This window comes from Rhipicephalus microplus, chromosome 7 (assembly GCF_043290135.1).
Source record: "Rhipicephalus microplus isolate Deutch F79 chromosome 7, USDA_Rmic, whole genome shotgun sequence".
In the NCBI taxonomy this organism is placed as follows: domain Eukaryota; kingdom Metazoa; phylum Arthropoda; class Arachnida; order Ixodida; family Ixodidae; genus Rhipicephalus; species Rhipicephalus microplus.
In genome coordinates, this window is record NC_134706.1 from 37343419 (window position 1) to 37364209 (window position 20791).

The window sequence follows — 20791 nt, forward strand, 5'->3', positions numbered from 1 at the left end:
ATAGTTACCTTTAGTGCCCCTTTAACACGTGCGGTGTCCTTAAGTGGCGTTCAGAATTCATCGTTCGCGCCCTTCGTTTGATTTGCATGCAGCCACGCACTCATCGCGGCATCGAGCGAAGACGTCACGACGTTTAGAAACCGTTACACGCACCGTTAGCGCTATAGAAACGGGACGAGATAATGCGTTTTATATGCAAATTAGCGCGCACGCGACGGCTCGCAGTAGCCTCTTTGTGGACTAAATGCAAATTCACGTGGTCGCGTGGCAACCGAACCGCTAGCACAGAAAGGCAATGTAGGCCCAGATAAAGCGGTCTAACATGGCGTTAGTGCGCGTGGGAGAAAGAGAGATTGACCTTGAGGTTTGCTAAAGCGCCGTACGTGCATACTCGGCGCCGCGCCCTCTTTCTGCGAAGGGAGAGGGCGAGCCGATACACGAACCTGCACGCCCTCTCATGTCCATGGGGTGCAGCGTTGAGTGAACAAGCCACAAGCGTGAGGGAGGAGGGCAGCAATGAGAGGTCGCGTTTATGAGATCTTCGTGAAGTCGTTCTCATAGCGAAAATTAGTTGATGGGCCTATGTCAGGGTACTAGTTTGCGCATGTGCAGCGGCGGTAACGTCACGCCAGGGGTGGCACACCGGGCACGCCCCCCCCCCTCATCCCGAGTTTTTTTTTCGCCATGGTATAGAAAGGGATAAATGGAAATTTTAAGGGGACTCCTGAAATCAAGGTGGTGCCCCCCGACAGTTGCAAATTATATGCATTATAATTTATTTCATGCAAACTATCACGAAAGATACCTGTTCCCGAGATTTTACTGAGAGGCGCTGTTCGAACCTGGAAGAAAACGACGATAGTTAGAGCGCGAGAACAGAACGACGACACCGTGACAAGGACACGAAGAAGGACACGTCTCTGTGTCGTCGTTCTGTTCTCGCGCTACAACTATCGTCATGTCATACCAACTAGCCCAGGCTGCCACGCTTCTAACTTACACTGGAAGAAAAGGTCCATTGTTATTTGTCTTTTTGTCTATAAAACTTGGAAAATTAGAGCTGCTCTTCGTGGCTGCTAAAGGAGCTACACACGCGAAGTCTAATCTTCAGTCAGTGTATATGGTATAGCTATCCTCTGTGGCTTCTGTTCTAGGAAAAATAACAACCCGCCGTGGTGGTGTAGGAGGTACAGTGCTCTGCTGCTGATTGGATGGTCGAGGCATTTTCGATGCGAACTATATGCACGAGGCCCGATGGTAGAAATTTTCGGAGTCTTTCGCTAAAATTTGCCTCACAATCGGCTCAGCTCGTAGTTATGGCACTGAAAGCAGAGATATTGTACGCATTTATATAACATTGGTCGTGCTCAGGCAATGATTGATAAACGGTGACGCGATCGGGATCACGGTGTATCTATCTGGCCTCACATGTATGTCCGTTTCACCCTCCTACCTTTCACAAGACTTTTAATAGGACTCGGGAAGAAGGTTAATCGGAGACTGAGTTAAATCTGCAAAGATGTTCCAAAAAGTCGGGTGAGTTCATGCTCCTAAAATAGTTAGTCCGAATTAACGCAACAGAAAATATAACAAAAAAATTTTTGCACATACGGTACGCCACCTATGTGGGTGACATCCTCAGTATGCACCGACACCGAATAGCGGAAATCGCCCGGTCCACTGTGATTTTGTTACCGTGGTGTTATGTTAACTCGGGATAAACATTTTACTTTATCAGAGAACCCCATCGGAGAACCGACTCAAAAACTTGTTCGCGGCGACGCGCGACGCCACACTCTGGTTCAGTTCGGAAAGACCTGGCCTTTGCCATCTCGGATTCCCCTCTTCCCGTTTTATTAATTCATTTATTTATTCGTCTTTGTTTGCAACTCACCTGACTGCGGAAATGTGAAAGAAAAAAAAAGGAGGCGGAGTGAGGGGGGGGGGTAAAATACGGGGGGGGGGCGTAAGGGTGTTTTTGTGTGCCAGTAGTGCCAACAAACGGCGTGGTTCAGTCGGTTACGGGGTGGCGGGAGGGGTGTGTTGTGCGCGGGCGACGGTCCGACTATTCCAACCTTCTTCTTTATCCCCCCCCCTTTTTTTTATATTTACTTTTCTGTCTTCGTAAGTAACCTGGCCCGGCTTCGCGAAGCTTGTCCGGCCGGTTTCCTCATCGTCGCTGAGGAAAGGCCTTTTGTCGTTCGCGAGGAAGTCGACAATGATCGTCATCGTTTGGTTGTTGGTGAAGAAGACCAAGAGGGGGGGATCCTTTCATTCCTCTGTACTATACATATTTTTATTTACTTTTTGTTTCAATGAGGCCAGTGACCCCTTACGGAGAATACGCTTGCGACACGTGCGTTTTTGCGGAGAACGAGTATGCAGGCAAGAGGGGAGAGGGGATCAAGAACAGCGACTCCTGGTTCACTCCTACTCACCTTAGAAAGGGGGCGCAAAGTCTGACCCATATATTGACTTCATAGGGATCGGAGGTCCTGCGACGAACTTGGGCACCACTATGCTTGTGAATGCTGCGTACGCTGACTTCGCAGAGTGTGGCAGCTTGGGCTAGTTGGTATGGTATGACGATAGTTATAGCGCGAGAACAGAACGACGACACAGAGACAAGAAGGACACGAGCGCTATGTGGCGCTCGTATCCTTCTTGTCTCTCTCTCGTCGTTTTGTTCTCGCGCTATAACTATCTTCACAGAGTATTCAGTCGTTCCAAACTCGTTTCGCTAACAACACACTGTCAAAGACAGCGATCGACTTATGGTGATTGACGACCCCTCTCCTTTCTGTGCTTTTGCCATTCGGGTGACTCTCCTACAATCGACCATTTACAAGAATCTGCAAGGCGGCTTTTCTGCAAGCTTCTCTTCCGACCAAAAGCTCCCGTTCACAGACTGTTCTTCTCACTCGTTGTGTTTTCGCTTTCTCTCCACCCCTTCCTTAAGAACGACAGGTGCCACACTCACTGTGCGACCTGAGGCTTCCTGCGAGGCGAGACAAAAGGTCATTTTGTTGTACTCGCCTGCCTTCACTGGAATAGGAGCGCTGGTAAAAGCACCGTGAGGGAAAAAATGCAGTCTGCGCAGGAAAGGTTTTGGTTGGAAAACAACTTTGCGGGAAAGCCGCCTTGAAAGGTTTTTGCAAATGCTCAATTGACAGAATGCGTGTACAGTTGCAAGACCTTTCAACTCGTCACCCGTAACTCGCCTACAAACGTACAAACGACACGGTGGTCATCACGGTGAAGGGGGTGGACTGGAGCCAAGTTCACCTGCCATCCATGTTCCAAGGATGTGAATCCACCTGCGGCCAGCCTAAAAACTTCGACACTCACAACTCCCACGTCGTTGACTTCCAGGCCAACAACAAAGAGCGACTTATTGTGGAATACTCGCAAGCACATGCAGGCGACACCTGCAAACGTCAACCGAGCGCCTGCCCCAAGCCCACAGATGGCCTTGAAGAAAAGAATGCTTATCCCAGCAGCACTCTTTGCTGGCCCCCACAAAGAAGGGTCCGGGTAGAACCCGAACCGTCCGGCCTCAATTTTCTAAAACAAGTTTTCTTTTTTTTTATTGCACGTTTTACCTTGGTCGGTGTCGTTCTATTTCATTCACAATGTCCTACAGGAGGTGCGATCCTGCCTAACGTCCCTACACTTCCCCGCCGAAGGAAAAGGAAGAGAATAAGGGGTAGCGGGAACCGGAATGTGTGTCAACAAAAGAACGTGCGCCAATGGTACCTTACTCAGTCAGCAACTAAGAAGTAAGCCTGGGTAAAGCCCATACATTTTTACCACAGGGGTTTAGGCCTCTGTTAATTTTTTTTCACTGGACTTCCAGTATTACAAAAACAAGCCTGAGTCACCCCCCCCCCCCCTGGATGAAGATGTGTACAGAGGACATCAATAAAAAATACGGTTTTCAAAGTCTTCAACAGGCTCCCCCGAAAAAAAACCTTTCTGGCTACGGGTCTGGTAAGAAGACAAGATGACCTATGGTCGATAATATTAGCAGACTATATTCCGAGAGTAGACAAGAGGGCGAGGCAGGGAGTCGGGTCAGCTGAGGAGAATATTCTTGGAGAACAACGGTGCTTCGGCTATAGGCTCGTTGTACCAGCAACACAGGAGAAGCACTTCAGGAGACGTAGTCTGGCCGATTATGGCGGAAATGGAACGGGGAGAAATCGCGGAGGCCGTGCTCACTGTTGAAAGACCAAAAGACCGATGGAAGCAGGCACCGAACCAGGCTGCGATTCAGTGGTCAGTGGTCGATTCAGTTTGGACTAACGCGGCGACAGCTACCAAGGGCAAACACATTGGCTATTCCTCAAGCAATAAACGGTGTTCTCTCTGTCTCTATTGAAGATCGGGTTGATTGAGCTATCACGCGTGCTTAGACAACGTCTTTCGCTTCAGCCGAGTCGAAACTCCGTACTTGAAAGCGCAAATAAAGGAGTCTGTTTCACGGCGGCAACACTACGACAGCTGCCCCCTATTTTGTTTCCCGTCTGCTTCGATGTCCCACAAGAACTGAGTAGCAGACCACGTACATATATAGCTGCGCGCTACGGTACAATGACCCATGTACAGTTGCGCTATGCGCCTCTAATCGTCTCTGACCGTGAGGCCCCGGGGGGGGCTTACACGATAACGGATTGGGGTGTCGGAATAGAGTGGTTTATCGCCGCCCACGTTTCGTACAACGAGGAAAGTGGATGCGCACCGCGAAATGCGAAGCGGCTGCTGTCTCGGACCTCATCGCGCGCGATTGCAGAGCCTTGATCGTACGGTGTTCACTATTACGGGCCTCCTAAACCACTCCGAGTTCAGAGACGAGAGAGAGAGAGAGATCGGTTCAGTCCCTATCCTTCCTCACGTGTGTAGAGAAAGAGAATAAACATTTATTAATAACAAATGCACACTGAGCCTTCTTTGGGTGGGGCCCTCAGTCCAGGGCTCTATTGCCTTGCGCGACCCTACGAGCCCGCTGGACCAGCTGCTGCTGTTCCTGCCGGCGTAAGCTGAGCAGTGCAGACTCCCAAGAGGAAGGGGTGGGATTGGGAATGGGTGGAGATGTTACGAGTCGCACTTTAGCGCATTCGCACGAGGTTCGGCGTTTCGTTGACAGGAACCCCTTGTCCTTACGGGCTGACAGCTTGCCAGTTATATAAAAATTAACTCCCCCCCACTTCTTTCCTCAAACGGTTCTTTTTAATGGAAGCGCATTTGTTCGGGTGCTTCAACTAACTTCGAACTGGCTGGCTGTGTTGACTCGATACGACGATCACGTCTTTTGGGAAACTAACCAAGTGTGCAGCGTGGCGAGCTAGTAGCTGTTCGCCTTTTCGGTCGGTTTCAACATTGCAATAACAGCAGCTGGTCATTATCCCTTTCCAACACCTTCTTAGGTTGCGCTAGAATAAGAGTAGACTTTTTCCCACTTTCAAGTAAGAGGAAGGTGTTTGAAGTTACCTAATAACTCCGGTAGTGGTGTGCGTATGGCTTAGAAGAAAAATTCATTTTAAATACTTCACTAGAAGCAGAGCGAAAGCTGTTCAAAATGAGCGGGATACACGTTATAAGGCTTCCAGGACCTGTGTTTGTAAATAGCGAAATAATAGTCGTTCTCATTAGCGCTTTACCTGGCAGGGCTTTACTCTTCTTCTATCCCATAGAGTAATAAGTACCCTAAATTGTTGCACACAGTTGTTTTCTAAACATACGTGCAGTTCTGAAACTGGGACAGCTTATTGTTCTCCCAGAGTAAAGCATAGAGTAACATAGTAATGATAAAGTACATCGTACTATAAATTGAGGAACATTTGTTCTAAAGAAACGCAATTCGCGTTTGGCTCTTCCTTTACCGTTCATCGAATATGCGTTACTACCCTTTGCACACGCATCATACAACATCGGCCTTCCGTACTTATATGCAGTATCGCCAGCGCCTCCGAGATTCCGTGCGACGATGTGCAAGCTGAGCGCAGGCCCGGATCTCGGTCACCGCCATGACTAATTCCACACCCGCCGATGTAGTACACAGGGGAAAACCAGCAACGTCGCCATCGCGGTATAGGTCACCGTACAACTTGCCGGTGTACAGTGTTGGAGGGTCCAGTTGCACTTATACGACACATGACGCGGCCACGTATAACACCATATCATGACGTCACCGTAGGAGAACAGTGCGACTTTCTCTGGTACCTCCCAAACTGCGAAATCGGGAAATGTTTGTCGTAAATACAAGGACTGTGTTGCCCAAGTCACTCGACGCCAGCGCTTACATATGAAAAGGCGGAAATATGCGAACTATAGGTGTCACCGTCATTCCGCTTACGATGTCACCCTCAACGTCGAACTTGGCGGGACCGAATCCGAGGAAAAGTTGTGCCGAATGGACGACCATTCGCGATTAAAAACGCAGAAAAGAAGGAAATGAAAGGAACTATAGGGGCGCCCCGACCCTGCTTCGCGCATTTTGTTGTATATCACCCGCTATCGCAACCATCTATGCTGCCCCTCTCATGACCTCATCGCCTCAGCGGGGGGGATACGGGTGATTGTACCGGTACGATTTAGCAGGGGGAATCAACGTCACCAAATCACGTCCATATACCTGGCGGGGAACTCCCGCGAATTAATTATAGTGATCTACTAAGAAGCCAATAGCTACACTACTGTGTTCCTTAGTCTGTAAAAGCTATGTGTGTAAGTCCGTATGTATGTGTGTCAAAAAAGGGGGAGGGGGGCAGTCTTCTATTCCCCATGAAAAGCCTGTAGGGAGGGGGGTAGCAAGGTTTGACGTATTTGATTGATTTGTGGGGTTTAACGTCCCAAAACCACCATTTGATTATGAGAGACGCCGTTGTGGAGGGCTCCGGAAATTTTGACCACCTGGGGTTCTTTAACGTGCACCCAAATCTGAGTACACGGGCCTACAACATTTCCGCCTCCATCGGAAATGCAGCCGCCGCAGCCGGGAATCGAACCCGCGACCTGCGGGTCAGCAGCCGAGTACCTTAGCCACTAGACCACCACGGCGGGGCTCGGGTTTGACGTATTTGTTTGTGGTGTTGGGGACAGGGTCTTTTATTTTTATGCCCACGCACATACGGATCGCGGAAAACGGTCGAATAGTAACAAAAACACAAACGAAAACAAAAGAAAAAAACCCCGCACGAAACTTCTATAGACTCCCTTCATGTCCCACTTTTGGAGCTGTGATGTGCGAGCCTAGCTTTTCTTTGTTTTTTTCGCGGACGCTTCGGAATTCCGAGGAAAAAAACGTGACCGCCATGACACAACCACTTACTCCCCCCTTTCAACCCCCCCCCCCCAACCGTGGAGTCGATACATCTATAATAGCGTGCAGTTTTATGTCTCCTAGCGGCGCCGTGACATAAAAGCCTGTACCCACCATGGGCGCCGGCTGACACGTATACGTATATATATCGTCGTCGCCCCCTGGCGACGACACATAGCGTTACCGTGTACGCAACCGAAGATGGCGTGTGGACGCGATGGAATGTATAGACTTTTTTTTTTTTTCACGGAAACCAGTGAGGAGACCAACGCACGTAGTCTGAAAAAAAAAAAAGAAGTCCGTTTACGGCGTTACAAGCGCATTTCAGCCTGGACATTCCTGGATGAAATGTACTGGTAAGACATCCAACGCAAAACGATATGTCAAGGGGGCAGGGTGACTACCCACGAGCGCAAGCGCTTGGCATCGTCGTTTTAGGGGCGAAGATCCTTAAAGCGGCCCCCGTTCGTCCCTCTTAGTCGTAGTGTGTAACAAGTGTTACATTTTGACCTGCAAGGTGGTGCCAGTGGGAGATCACACCTGTGCTTTGTTGAACAATAAAAAGTTCGCGGCGTGCGCGTTAACTAAAAGCCGAATGCTCCTGTCTCTCATTCCCCATTAGCAGCCATTGGCATGTTCCAGTAGGAAATGTTAGTAGAAGTGGAAGTGTTAAAAGCCGACTTCTGTCTCTCATTCCCAGTAGCAGCCATTGTTTACCTCCAAGGTAGGGCCAGGTGGGATTTCTCTTGTGCGTGATTAAACAATAAAAAAATTTTTGTTCAAAACGCCGTTGATTGATGAAATAAACCAACGAAAGACGCCAGATGTTTCTAAAGCAAAACAAAAAGAAGACGCCAGCTGCTTAACGAAACACGCCAGGTGTTTTTTTTTTATCGGGCGAATCAACGGAAGAAAATTTTACGGTATTACTTCCAGGAGCTTCGCCCAATCTCATCATCATTCAACTCGTGGATCTGCCGTCAATTTTTTTTTTTCAGACTTCATATTGTACTTGGTTGTGCGTTGGGTGCTGAAATGGCGTCCGCACCAGCGGATCGGTGGCTATGGTGCTCGGCTGCTTACTCGAAGGTCGCAGGTTCGAATCCTGCCGGCCGCGGCGGTGGCATTTCGATGGTGGTGGCCACATGCTATAGAAGTCCGTGTACTATGCGATCTCGGTGCGCGTTAAAGAACACCGGACGGTGAAAATTTTCGATAGCCCTCCACTGCGGCGTCTTTCGTATCGGGCTTTTGTAACGTAAAGCCCCACATATTAATATTATGTACACCCATCAGCAAAATTTTGCGAGACGCGTTACGTTAGAGGTTCATGGAACATGACCGCCAAAGGTTATGTCCAGGCCTGTAGTGGGCGTTGCAAACTATATGCAGATGGCGCCTAGATTACAAGTATATACGTTCAAATGTGGAACAAACGTCCCGTAGACCTTTGTTGTTGAGCGTATAATGAAGTTGAAGTTTACTGAAGGGTAAGCATACATATAAATGAACAGATCAAATTCACCTTATAATCGGCCAATCCCCTTCTTTGGGTACGAGCCATGTGCACAGGAAAACAACAACAACAACAACAACAACAACAAATGAACAGATAAGTGGAGTACATGAGGAGGTCCCAGAGTAAAAACTGTCGAGGAGACCTCCTAACACATTGTGAATAAGATTATGCATATTATGCAGCAGACAATTGACGTTGTGACGAAGTTCTAAGTGAAATATGAAGCGTGAACAAAATGAACGATAACACTTTACTCAATTTTCAAAAATTACGAAGATAAACAACAAGACTACAATAATTAGAAAAGCAGAACTGAACCACACATAAAACTAACGTCTTCTTTAGAGGTGGTTTACATCTCCAATTACACTATAGGAGTTGCGACACTGTTATTACACATACAACGTACAAGGGAGGAGGTCAAGGCACTGTTCAAGAGACAATAGACCCCCAAAATTCCCTTAATTAGTACTACTCGCGCGGATGTAGTTAATCGCACTGTTGGTCGAAGTATATCGTTCGAGACGTCGACGCACCGTAACAATTACACCTTTTCCCCCTAAAGGGAACCATGAGCGGCGAGCAAAGCAACGCATGGATCGGCTTCATGTTCCTTTTAGTACGGGCGTCTTGTCCGATGCTAACGCGTCCTGGCAAGTGGGTGCATACCACGAATTCATTGTAGTTTATGTTGCTGTTACACGTCTCTAACTCTTTTTGGAGCACGCCACGTGGGTTAATCGCGCGTCTGCAGAATCTCGTTCCCCGACGCCATCACGTGATTGCTGAGAGAGAGTAAGGGGGAGAGACCATGCCTCTTACGCATCCACTTTCGCAGGCCAGAACGCGCTAGCGTGTTCCAGCACGCTCTGCACTAGGATAGAACGCGCTGGTTCATCGCGCGTCTGCGCGCTATCACGTGATTGATGAACGAGTGTAAGGAGCGCGGGGGGGGGGGGGGGCACAGCGTCTTACCCAGCCCCTCACACAGGCAGGAACGCGCTAGCGCGTTCTGGCAGTGCCTGGGCCAGTGCTAGTGTATGCGCAGTAAGGGAGGCCACGCCGCACACCGGATTGAAATCCCCCGTAAGCTCCTTCGCATCTAAGTAACTTACCCCCGTATTCTAGAACCTCCCTTCACGCGACGCTTCGCCTTCACTTGAGAAAGCCGATAAGAGCGCCACCTATAGGCACGGCAGGTCACTGCATATCAGCAAAAGTCTGCTGCGATTCTTGAGTAGCGCAGCGTCATTTTCAGCCGAGCGGTGGCGCAGTGCTCGGCTCTGACAAGTGAAAGTCGAGTCGAGGAGCGTTTGTGAATACGGGGGTTATACACTTCCAGGTGAAACACATACGCGCCGACTTGGTCCGAGCGACGGGAAGCAGCGTAACCTTGGTTCGGTCTAGATGCGTGGCATTCTCATATGTTTTCTTCTTTCTTTCTTTAAAACTTTTGGCACAAGCTTCGCGGGACTCCCAGGAAAGGGGACATGCGGCAATATTTGGGTAAACACTTCCTAGTAAAGCAAAAAAAAAAGAAAGCAAAGAAACTTCGTTGACTAGCTATAGGCGTTTCGTGGATATGTCGCAACCTTTTCAACTTTCTTGTGCGTGGCTCGGCGCTTACGCAAGAAAACAAAATAACGTAAGCGACTAAATGAGAAACGCACACGGTGACTGATTATCCAACATATTGCAAGGGCACGCGAACGACATGCAAGTGCAAATCGAGAGCGTTGCATCACATGGCGATAACAAGATCCTTTATTAGTGCCACGGTAGGTGTGGGAATACCGTACTGTCGTGATTGGTTGGTCGCATTTTTAACCTGAGCCAATAAACAGTCATCCCATCATGTTACTGTATTCGCACTAACTCGCGCTGCTAAATTTTTTTTTATCGCCGTACATGCAACACGAAAGGACCACGGCGTAACGTAAACTCGTAACGTCTTAACGTAGCGTAACGTAAGGGCCGTACAGTCCCTACTAAACCGTTCACGTCATGCATACGATCACCCCAGATCGCGAGGCTCTGCAGTCATGTCCGTGACGGAAGTGCTGCAGCACTCGTTTCCGCTTTGTGCAGTTGCTCGCGTTGTGTCTAAGCCGCAGCCGTAAGTATAGAATTAAAGTAATGTGTGATGCAGGAAGCAGATTTAAGGTAAACTTCGAAAAGAAAGTGTAGATGAAATAAAACCCAGCTAAAATAAAGAAGAAAGAAATCGCTAGCGAAATCTCTAGCATAAAAAAATACCGATGTCAGAAAACACAGGGTTTGATGTAACCTATGAATGGAATACTGCTATAGAGACTCGCTCGCTGGATTTCGTGCCGACCGGTTGTGCCCTCGCGATCTCCGACGTCATCGTAGCTCTGGCCGACTGGGCTCCCCCTATACGCCATCTCCTGACGCTGATCTCCGACGACCGCGTAGCTCTGACTTACTGGACTTGCTCTACGCCATCTCCTGACGCCGACAAGAGCTCTCGCAAGTGGTGCCACGTCCTCGGACTCCTGTGACCGTGTTTCCATCTTTCCTATCTCTCCTATCCCCTCATATGTCCTCGCTTGTTGTCTCAGCGCATCTCTCTCTCTCTCTGTATACCTTTAATCCTATCCTTTTAATTCCTCATCACACCATTCCTTGTGAGCTACTGTTGAGGTGTCGCACCCTGATTTCAGACAGTTACGGGGCTCACTTTTCTTTTCCTTTCTTTATATAAACATCCCCCCCCCCCCATACTGCTATAAGTATAGTACTTGAGCGATGGAAATTTGTGTTGTGTTGTATATTAGCACTACTGCGATACTCTAATTGCACCGAGGCCAATAAATATCTTGCCGAATCGTCGTTATATTTTCAAAACTTGGAAGCGCGAAATCGGCGAGGACAAGAAGGAACACAGAAGGATAGGAAAGGGCGCTAACTCGCAACTAAGATTTTTTCACAAGTGTCCCTATATAGGGGCCCAGGGAAAAGTTCGTTCTGATGCGACACGTCGAGTTGTGTCATTCTACCCAGGCGACGAAGTGCTTCTCTGGACACACGTTCGCACACCCGGCCTCTCTGAAAAAATTCGTTCACAGATACCCTGGTCCTTACACCGTGCTTGAACGAACATCGGCCGTGAATTACCCTGTCGCTCCGGTTTTGCTTCGGCTTCTGATCACCGTCGTCGCGGGACCGAGATCGTCCATGCGTCTCGCCCGAAGTCTTATTTTGTATCCGGCGCTCGTACCCTTACTAAAGGGGCGTCTTGCTGACCGCTTTAGTGTAGGGGAGAAATAGTGTGAGCGCAGTGACTGTGTTGTTCATCGTCTTCACCTGCACATACAAATCGTTGTGATCGTCATCATCGTAGGCTCTCGCCGCGTGTTCGGTTGCTGCAGCTTGCATGTCTGTGTCGGAAATACAACGGTTGCTCATTCGTACCGGACGTTGTCTCACGATATATATATATATATATATATATATATATATATATATATATATATATATATATATATATATATATATATATATATATATATATATATATATATATATATATATATATATATAACCGAGTGGCGCACGCAGCCACGATGCACATCACATACAATATTAATCAGGAGTGGCAGAACAACATATCAGAGCCAAATTTCTAAAAGCAGTTTTTTTTTACTGTGCATCAGAACAGAAGTGTCACTAATACAATCACCGTCTGTCGTATAAATGTTGATTGATTGATATGTGGGGTTTAACGTCCCAAAACCATCATTTGATTATGAGAGACGCCGTAGTGGAGGGCTCCGGAAATTTCGACCACCTGGGGTTCTTTAACGTGCACCCAAATCTGAGCACACGGGCCTACACCATTTCCGCCTCCATCGGAAATGCAGCCGCCGCCGCCGCCGGGATTCGAACCCGCGACGTGCGGGTGGGCAGCCGAGTACCTTAGCCACTAGACCACCGCGGCGGGGCTGTCGTATAAATGTGAAAATGTGATGAGTCTCCATTAGTTCTCTCGCCACATTATCTTTACTTCTGCCCAGTGATGTGCATTCCATCTGCGTGCGCCACTAGGCTTTACATTTATTTAGGGACACTTCCGAATAAAGCATAGTTAGTAGTTTGCGTCCTCATCTATCTTTCTGTTTTCCTCCATGTTCTCGTCGATTTTGCCGCTTCCAAGTTTTAAGGCACCCCTGACACCAAGTTTGGAAACTCGAGATGTTCGTGTTGTTCTAGAGGTCCCTCATGCGAGGGCACATCTGGGCGATTATTAGTGGCGAGCGTTGCCCATAAGATATTTTAATTTGGTTTTGAATTGAGGGTGCGTGCTCATCCGAGTATTCGGGTGCAGTCGACGTTTTCTGTGGTTTCACAGAGATACGGGGTCGCCTCGGAACGTCGCAAAGGTCAAGCAAGCATTGTTGGTGCCAGAAAACGTTTGCGGGACGCGCACCATACTCCGACTGGAACCTGACGAAGACTATTGTTCGCCACGCCCCTCGCAAGGTTGTCAGGCTGGCTGCTTAAGCCGGCAATGTTTTCTTTTTTTTTTTTTTTTGAGGCGGAAACGCTCAAAGCATCCACGTCGTTTCTTCTTCACCACCCGCGGGTCCCCCCTACTTGATGGATGTATGTATGGATAGATTGATATGGCTCTACTCTTTAGATTGGGAGGCGGCTAACGCCACCTGGCCGTAATACTTAGTGAACCAACAACTAGATTAATCTTTTTTTTTTCTTTAAATATAGTGAAGTTGAAGACTGGTACTTTGCAGTGAATGGTTTAATTTTCACTCATGCCTTGATTTCAGCCACCAATCAGATAACCTCGTTATTGTAATTTCTACCCGCTTAAAGTCTATTTTGCCCTCCCAGTCCCTAAACTCGAGTGCTTTGAAAAACTCTGCGCCATCATCCTGAACTATAGGGTGAAGCCCTTTACAGAACATTATCAAGTGTTCCGCAGTTTCTTGTTCCTCTCCGCACGCACTGCATACCGTGTCTACTCCTTCGTATTTGGCCCGATAAGTCTTGGTTCGCAGTACTCCCGTCCTGGCTTCAAACAGTAGAGAACTACCCCGAGTGGTATCATAGGTCCTTTCCTAGGCGATTTCCTGCTTAAAAGTTCGATAGATCTCTAGGGCCGACTTCATAATCATGCATATTCTCCACATGTCGGTCTCCGTTTCCTTCACCTTCTTCTTAACCGATAGTTCTTTTTTGTTTGGCCACCTGCTCTTTTCCAAGTATTTAACCGTCAATTTTCTGGTTCACTTCCTCCATTTTGTATCGACATTATTCGTGCACAAACAGCTGAAAACCTTCCTAGCCCAACGCACCTCCCCCATTTCTCTCAGTCGCTTGAAAACAGCGCGTCCAACGCCACCGAAGCTTGAGCGCACGTAGTCTCAAGCACTGCCCCGCTGTGGGGCGCTGGTGCCATATGGTATTTAGGCGGGCGTTTCGAACTGGCTCAAAATCGTTCGGAATCAACGACGCTAGCATAAATTTAAAGATGCGTGAGATCATTTACGATTCAATTTCGGCATAACCATACGCAAAGCTACAGGTCGCTGTAACAAAGCCGCGGACAAAATTTTCGCTCTCAAGGGTGCTTCAAGACAACGAACCATTGCAACTGACCCAGCAACGCATTATTTTAAGTTATCATTCTGAAGCAGGTTAAACGCGATGTTTTGGCTTGACGCCATCAAGGCGGCCATGTTGTTGGACCAGCACGTTATGAAGCTGCAACTAAGACGTCTGGCGCAATATATTATAAAGTAAAACAAAAAATGATAAACATGGTCGGAAATTGTATACTGCATCCGACGTGGTTTTTCATTTTAGTTAGGTTTCCTACCGCCAGCTTTCGCAACTCATCCGCCACACGTGCTGGCCTTCCCGTCTTAGGAACGAACGACGCCGTCAGCAAAACGTGTAGCTGGCAGAGGCGCATTGCAGCAATGACCGGACGATAAGAGAAACGCGGGAACCTTTACGCCAACGCGAGCCGCCGATGAGGATCATCTTCTGTCGCGGCTCGAAACAATAGACCCCACCACGACATTAGGCTTAGCACGGACGTCCATCATCCGGGGCATAGGGTTTCTCGCAACGATATTTACGGGAAACAGTGGCGCCACCGTCTATGCGAATTTCCTGTGGCGCGATGCTAATGTCTGCGAGGATTGTGTTGGCTGGCGTTAAAAAGAAGGTTTCCGCTAAGAATACGGATAAGACAGCGCAAATAATGCTTCTCTAAAAACAAAGCTTTAGTAGCTGCACCTCATTCACGCGCGCTTCATTCTATAGAATGAAGGACCACTCTCCTTGGCGGCATAACCAAACGGCGAAGGTAACAAACAGACGACCAACAGTGGGTTTAGCGGCTGTTCGTATCTTTTTTTTTACGCTTCGTCAAATTGCACATTGACGCAGACGTTTTCGAAGTTGAATAGACTTTGTATCTATCACCCGGGGGCTTAAGCTCTTCCGGTTTTTTTTTCATTATTGTTTCTTGATTGACTGTTCACAGATAAATAGAAAATAGTTTGCTACGTAATCGACCATTTCGACATTGCAGCCAGGCGGCGTCCTCGATCTGTCCGGGCTCTTCGTGATCGATAAGAATCCGAACCAAGTCCGAATCTCGCATATCCTGCCTTTCCCTGCGTACAACAGCTCGCATGCAGCGCCAGTTTTCCGTCCGTGTCACGGTAAGAAACTCTACGGTTCAGGGGTGTAAGGGGTTATTTGCGGACTCCTCACGTGGCTCACGCCATTTTTGTTCAGCGCACGACTGGCGGCCATCAACTCTCGTTTCTAGAAACGGTTAAAAAAGCCGCAGTCTTTCACTGAGCCGCAAGAAAGGAAGGAAGCAACAAAGTGGAGAAAGCAGGGAGGTTAACCAGAAAGACATCCCATTGGCTACCCTACACTGGGGGATTAGGGAAGGGCATAAGTAAGAGGGGAAAAAAGGAGAGACTGACAGTAATTTCACTGCAGCGTGTAGAAGTTCGCAGCAAGTCAGAGGCGTTCACACAAACCCGTCTTTCTCGAGAAACGCAGCAGGGACTTCACTGCCTTGTGGGCTGTCGAGGGATGTGGACGCTGCTGTAATGCGGTGCAACTAAATGGCGGCATCGTTGATGATGTCAGCGAATGCTTTCTGTGGCTTAAATGTGTCTTCGTCTCTGGACAGTAGGGAAGTTGTGCGACATGCTCCTTTTTTTCAGCTATATATCTTAGTCCTATCCTGTGCCGTTACGTAAAAACAAAAAGTTTCGGCACAAGGCCAATGCAATGAATGCGATAGCAACATATTAGGCTGTTCTACGTAGTAAGGCTAGGAGATTTGGGAACCCTACGAATAGTAGCGAACATGGTCGATTCTGCTCGAATCGAGAGTAATGCAGTAACCACTGTCCAAACAGAGGCTGTGAATACTTGACTGCGTGACGTCCAACAGGAGGCGAAGTCCGAATTCGGCATCGAGAAACGTGACAAGGCAGTGGCTTTCACGTCGAAGTATACATCAATGTTGAAATCTCCAGTGACTATCATCGTCACAACCCGTAGGCAACATCGCACGGACGTTGTGCAACGAGAAGTTCATGACGTCAGTCCGCAATCTTCGGGGTGAAATGTACGTTCTCGCGACGACGAAGCCATGCGATGTTTTAGTGGTGCAGCGAGTTGAGTTTGTCCTTCAAAAGCGATAGTGTCGGCGCGCATTTCAACGAGAATCGAATTCACGAGCGCTGGACTTGATGCGAGCGATTTTTTTCTGTTGCTTCGGAATGAAAGTGGAGCCACATTTACGAATGTCCCTTTTCACCCAACTGTATGCGTTTCAGTTAACCCACCCCTCCATTGATCGAGCCATTGGGCACGTCAATGCATATCGAAAACATTTATATGACTTGTCCAAACAAAGTACGTGTTTTGTTCAAGAATGTTTCTTATAAGTCCATTGACAGTGCGCCAGTGGCAAATGGTGTATATACATAGCTCGCCGTTAGTGTGATGAACAGTATGAACGGCGTGGTCATTTGGTTAATGCAGCGCGCCGAAGAGCATGGGGTCGCCGGTTCGAATCCCCGGTGGGTGCCTTGAAATTTCTTTTTCTGATTTATTTTTCTCTGTGCCTTTCATAGATATATACATACTTATACATATCCAGGCCATGACGGCGACGACGAAAAATCAGCCGAAAGTGTCTATACAATCGCTGTCGCAATAAAGTATCGCAAATATATTCGCCTGTTTGTTTCAGCGTCTGTTAAGCTCTTTATTTTTTTTTTTCATATATATTTCACACGCTTGTACAAGAAGTATCGATTCAGTCTCCAATATGGGAACTCCTTCATTTGATAGCGACCTGTAAACTAACTTCGCGTCCAGCCCTAGCTACGGTGCATGACCTATTCAGCAGCCGACCAGCAAGACTAGGGGGCCTTTCAACTAGCTTATTGAACTAGTTTATCAGCCAAGTATAGCAAGAAATCAAGTGTAGTAGTGGCGACGCTCGGTCGCTGACCAGAAGGTATCGGGTTCGATCCTGCTTGCCGAATTTCCGGAGCCCTCAACTGCGGCGTGCCCCTTTTTCATATCGTCGTTTTGGGACGTGAGACCCTTGATATGATTGTTAAAGAACGGTGCAAATAAATAATGATTATAATTAACTACAAAATGGCCGTCTGAAGGTTACGAGGGGTAAAACAACAATTTATCCTCGCATCAAACGCGAGCTACGTCCTTCAATTGCGTTGAACGCGGTTATGCATTGCTCTTCTATTTACGGAAAAGAATATTGCGGAACGTCGGAAGAGATTGCATTATAGGAAAAAAATAAGATGAAAAGCTGTAACTCTGAAAATTAGGCGAACTTAGATGAGTGTCCTTTAAGGATCATCTATTTGGAGCAAGAATCGTATACTGACGTGGATTGTTGCTAAAGAAACCGTCACTGTGGCTCAGCGGATACGGCCTTCAGCTGCAAATCGAAAGGTTTTTTGGGGTTCTAGTCCCGTGGTCGCATCCGCATCGGGTTTTAACGTTAAAAAAATTATTCGAGAACCACTCCACTTTCTACAACGATAATGCATTTTGGTTCAAGCGTTAAGCACTCTAATCACTCGTAAGTTACTAGTTGTCTTACTAAACATGCAGCGCGAACTGGCCTGCGGATTCTCCCCAGCATTGTACAAATAAAAGTTATCAAAATGGTTAAACAGTGAGTTATCTGACCTCGCTATAGTGGGTGACGGAATCTGTCATCAGCGTTCGCCAAGTTTTGTTTTTATGACTAAATAAACGTTCCCTAGCACGGCTCATTTATCAAGTTTCTTGGCGTTCATCTGCGCTGACTTTACAGAGCACTAAATGCAGATAGGTGCGTGACTGACTCATGCGCTTAAATGTTCAACATTCATCGTCACACGCGTGTCAAAAGAAAACACAAACGCCCACGCACATACAAACAACAGCGATAGAAATGGAATAACCCACGTGGAGACTAACCAAAGCGACGTCTCAATGCAAACCCGCCTCTCTTTTTTTTTTTTTCGCTCTTTCGCGAGAAATCCGAAACGTCTCCACAACGTCCGACTCATCGGCAACCACAGCACGTCGAGACATGCAAAACGATCGTCGAAGAGCTGTTCTCCGCAAGCAAAACGTTTGTGCAGCTCCCACCCCTACAAATACTTGTTTGCTTCGAAAGCGGCGCTGGAGGGTTGGCCCGCTGGCCTAGCAACTACAAAGTAGGGAAAAGAACGTGGATGACTTACGTGGTGTCGGGCTTTCGGGCGAGTCTTTTGTGTTCACGTGCAACCGTCGAACTTGATAGCGACGCGCGCACTCAACATCACTCGGGTACCTTGCAGAAAAAAAACGTCGAGAACTCCGAGTGGCCACGTCGAAGTTCGTCAAGTAGGCTATCCCGCTGTCAAAAAAAAAAAGCAACACCTCCAACAACAACAAAAAATTCCACAGCCAGCACAGGACCAACCGATGCTGAGAACAGCTCTTCGCAAACTGGAACGTCGTCTGGCCAGAGGCGAAGCAGAAGACGCGAGCAGACGATGCAGGAGAGAAGGCTGCGCTCTCCTCTCACTCTTACGCGTTTCTTTCTTCTTCTTTCCTCTTTCTTTCTTTTCCCCCCGCCTTGCAGCGTGACGTGAGCGTGACGTTTTTTATGTCTCTCCCAATGAGAAGGGTGAGAGAAAGCATAGAAGAATGGAGAGAAGTGTGGAGAGGAGAAAGATGGAACGAGTGGCGCGTGGTGGTGGCGAGAGGCTGGCGAAGAAGGAAAACCCCAAACCGGAACGGCGCGTTGCCATCTGCTTCTCATGCAGGAGTGTCGTCTGCTGCTGCCGAAATACATTGGAAAGCCTTTTCAATGACCATCCCAGCCACCTAGGAAGCGGCAATTGCAATAAGGGATGTGTACGAGTATATAAAAGAAGTGTCGTTACGTACCAGATGCGGCGCGGCTCTGTAACTAAGCGGATGAGATACGGGGTTAAGATACGGAAACAAGGTAGCGCGCTGGCAAGCCTGTTTGGTAATAGGGGTGTGTGGGTCGAATTGTACTAGCAGACGAAATTGGAGAATGTATCGTCTGCAACATATCTACGTCATTTTTGTTTGCGAGATGAGGGAGAGAAAAATGTCGGTGGTGGCACTGTGGGTTGAGTGAGGATCTGCACTTGAGAGATGATAATAGGTGCCCCCCTCCCTTATGACTTGTACAAGTAGATTGTGAGAAGTGTGCCCGACGCTAGACTGCGAAAAATGTCTGTACCGGTCTGTACCACCGTAAGGCTTGTAACGCAGTGGTAAATCGTACCCGGCATTCCAGATGCAATGCAATTTGTGTTCAAGACAGTATCCATGACAGCCCACCACCCCTCGTTTCCGCCCCTAAGACAAACAAATGCTTTTTTATTATCTTAATTGTGTACTTATTCCCAGTGCATGCATGTGGTGTGGTGCCAATGAAGGTGCGCTGGCGCAAAAAACGGTAAAATTGAGACAATGGAAGCTACTATATAACTCAGGATCAATAAAAATATCAAGAGGATTTCGGGGAAAAAAATTGGGGCAGACAGGAAACGGCGAAGCTGATAACGTTGCCCTCCTCGTTTCTCGCCCCTCACCCTCACTTCTCTTTCACACCGCTCACTATGATATACTACACAGGAGTGTACGATAATTAACAATTTCACCTTCTCTTACTTTCACTTGCCCTTCACAATCATTGCTATACAATATAGTATATGCATATATAGGGGGCGCGTGCCCGGTGTGCCACCCCCAGGCTACGCCCCTGCCGCCATCCAGCGGACATTCCCAGGACTAAACGAGAGGTGGCACTCGCGCACTTTCTTGCGGCCTGCGCTTCGTGTCTAGTTCCTACCTTTCACCGCCGCTAGTTCATGGCAGTGTGACCCAGCCCTTTCAAAAACCTTGTGTTACAGAAATATTGTTTAACGACTTATTCTACTCGGGATTCTACTATGGGAAAGCTGAAAGCAACTATGTTACTATATGCCTTGGGCCTCACACCCGATGAGGCCGCATCGACCAAAATTACCCCCGGGCCGGGCCAGAGGCAACATCATCGTGTGTTTAGAAAAAAAGTGGTTAACCATTTAGAGTACTATACACTCTAAAAAAAGAGCGAGTAAAAAGGGTGTCTTTTTGTCCCACAACAATAATCGTCATCTATATTGCGTTCTATCCTTGCGCTATCGCCCCTCGCCCGGTATACATTCCGGTCACGATCGACATGCCCATTATCAGGGTTACATTGAATTCTCGATAGGAAAGTGGCCAGCGCCTAGTTTTCAAGAAAGGAAGTGCACGCAAGCCTGATGACGATTATTGTTGTGGGACAAAAAGACACCCCTTTTACTCGATATTTTTTTTTTTAAGTGTAGGTACTT

At 47.9% G+C, this 20791-nt stretch overlaps 1 protein-coding gene across 1 annotated transcript in view; it reads right to left on the bottom strand.

The window, feature by feature from the left end:
• Positions 1-18913, bottom strand: part of LOC119179448 (uncharacterized) — an 89917-nt gene extending 71004 nt beyond the window's left edge. Inside the window, exon 1 of the mRNA XM_037430521.2 lies at positions 18632-18913. The gene's annotated coding sequence lies outside the window, so the exon portion shown is untranslated. The remainder of the gene's footprint in view (positions 1-18631) is intronic.
• Positions 18914-20791: the final 1878 nt, after the last annotated feature.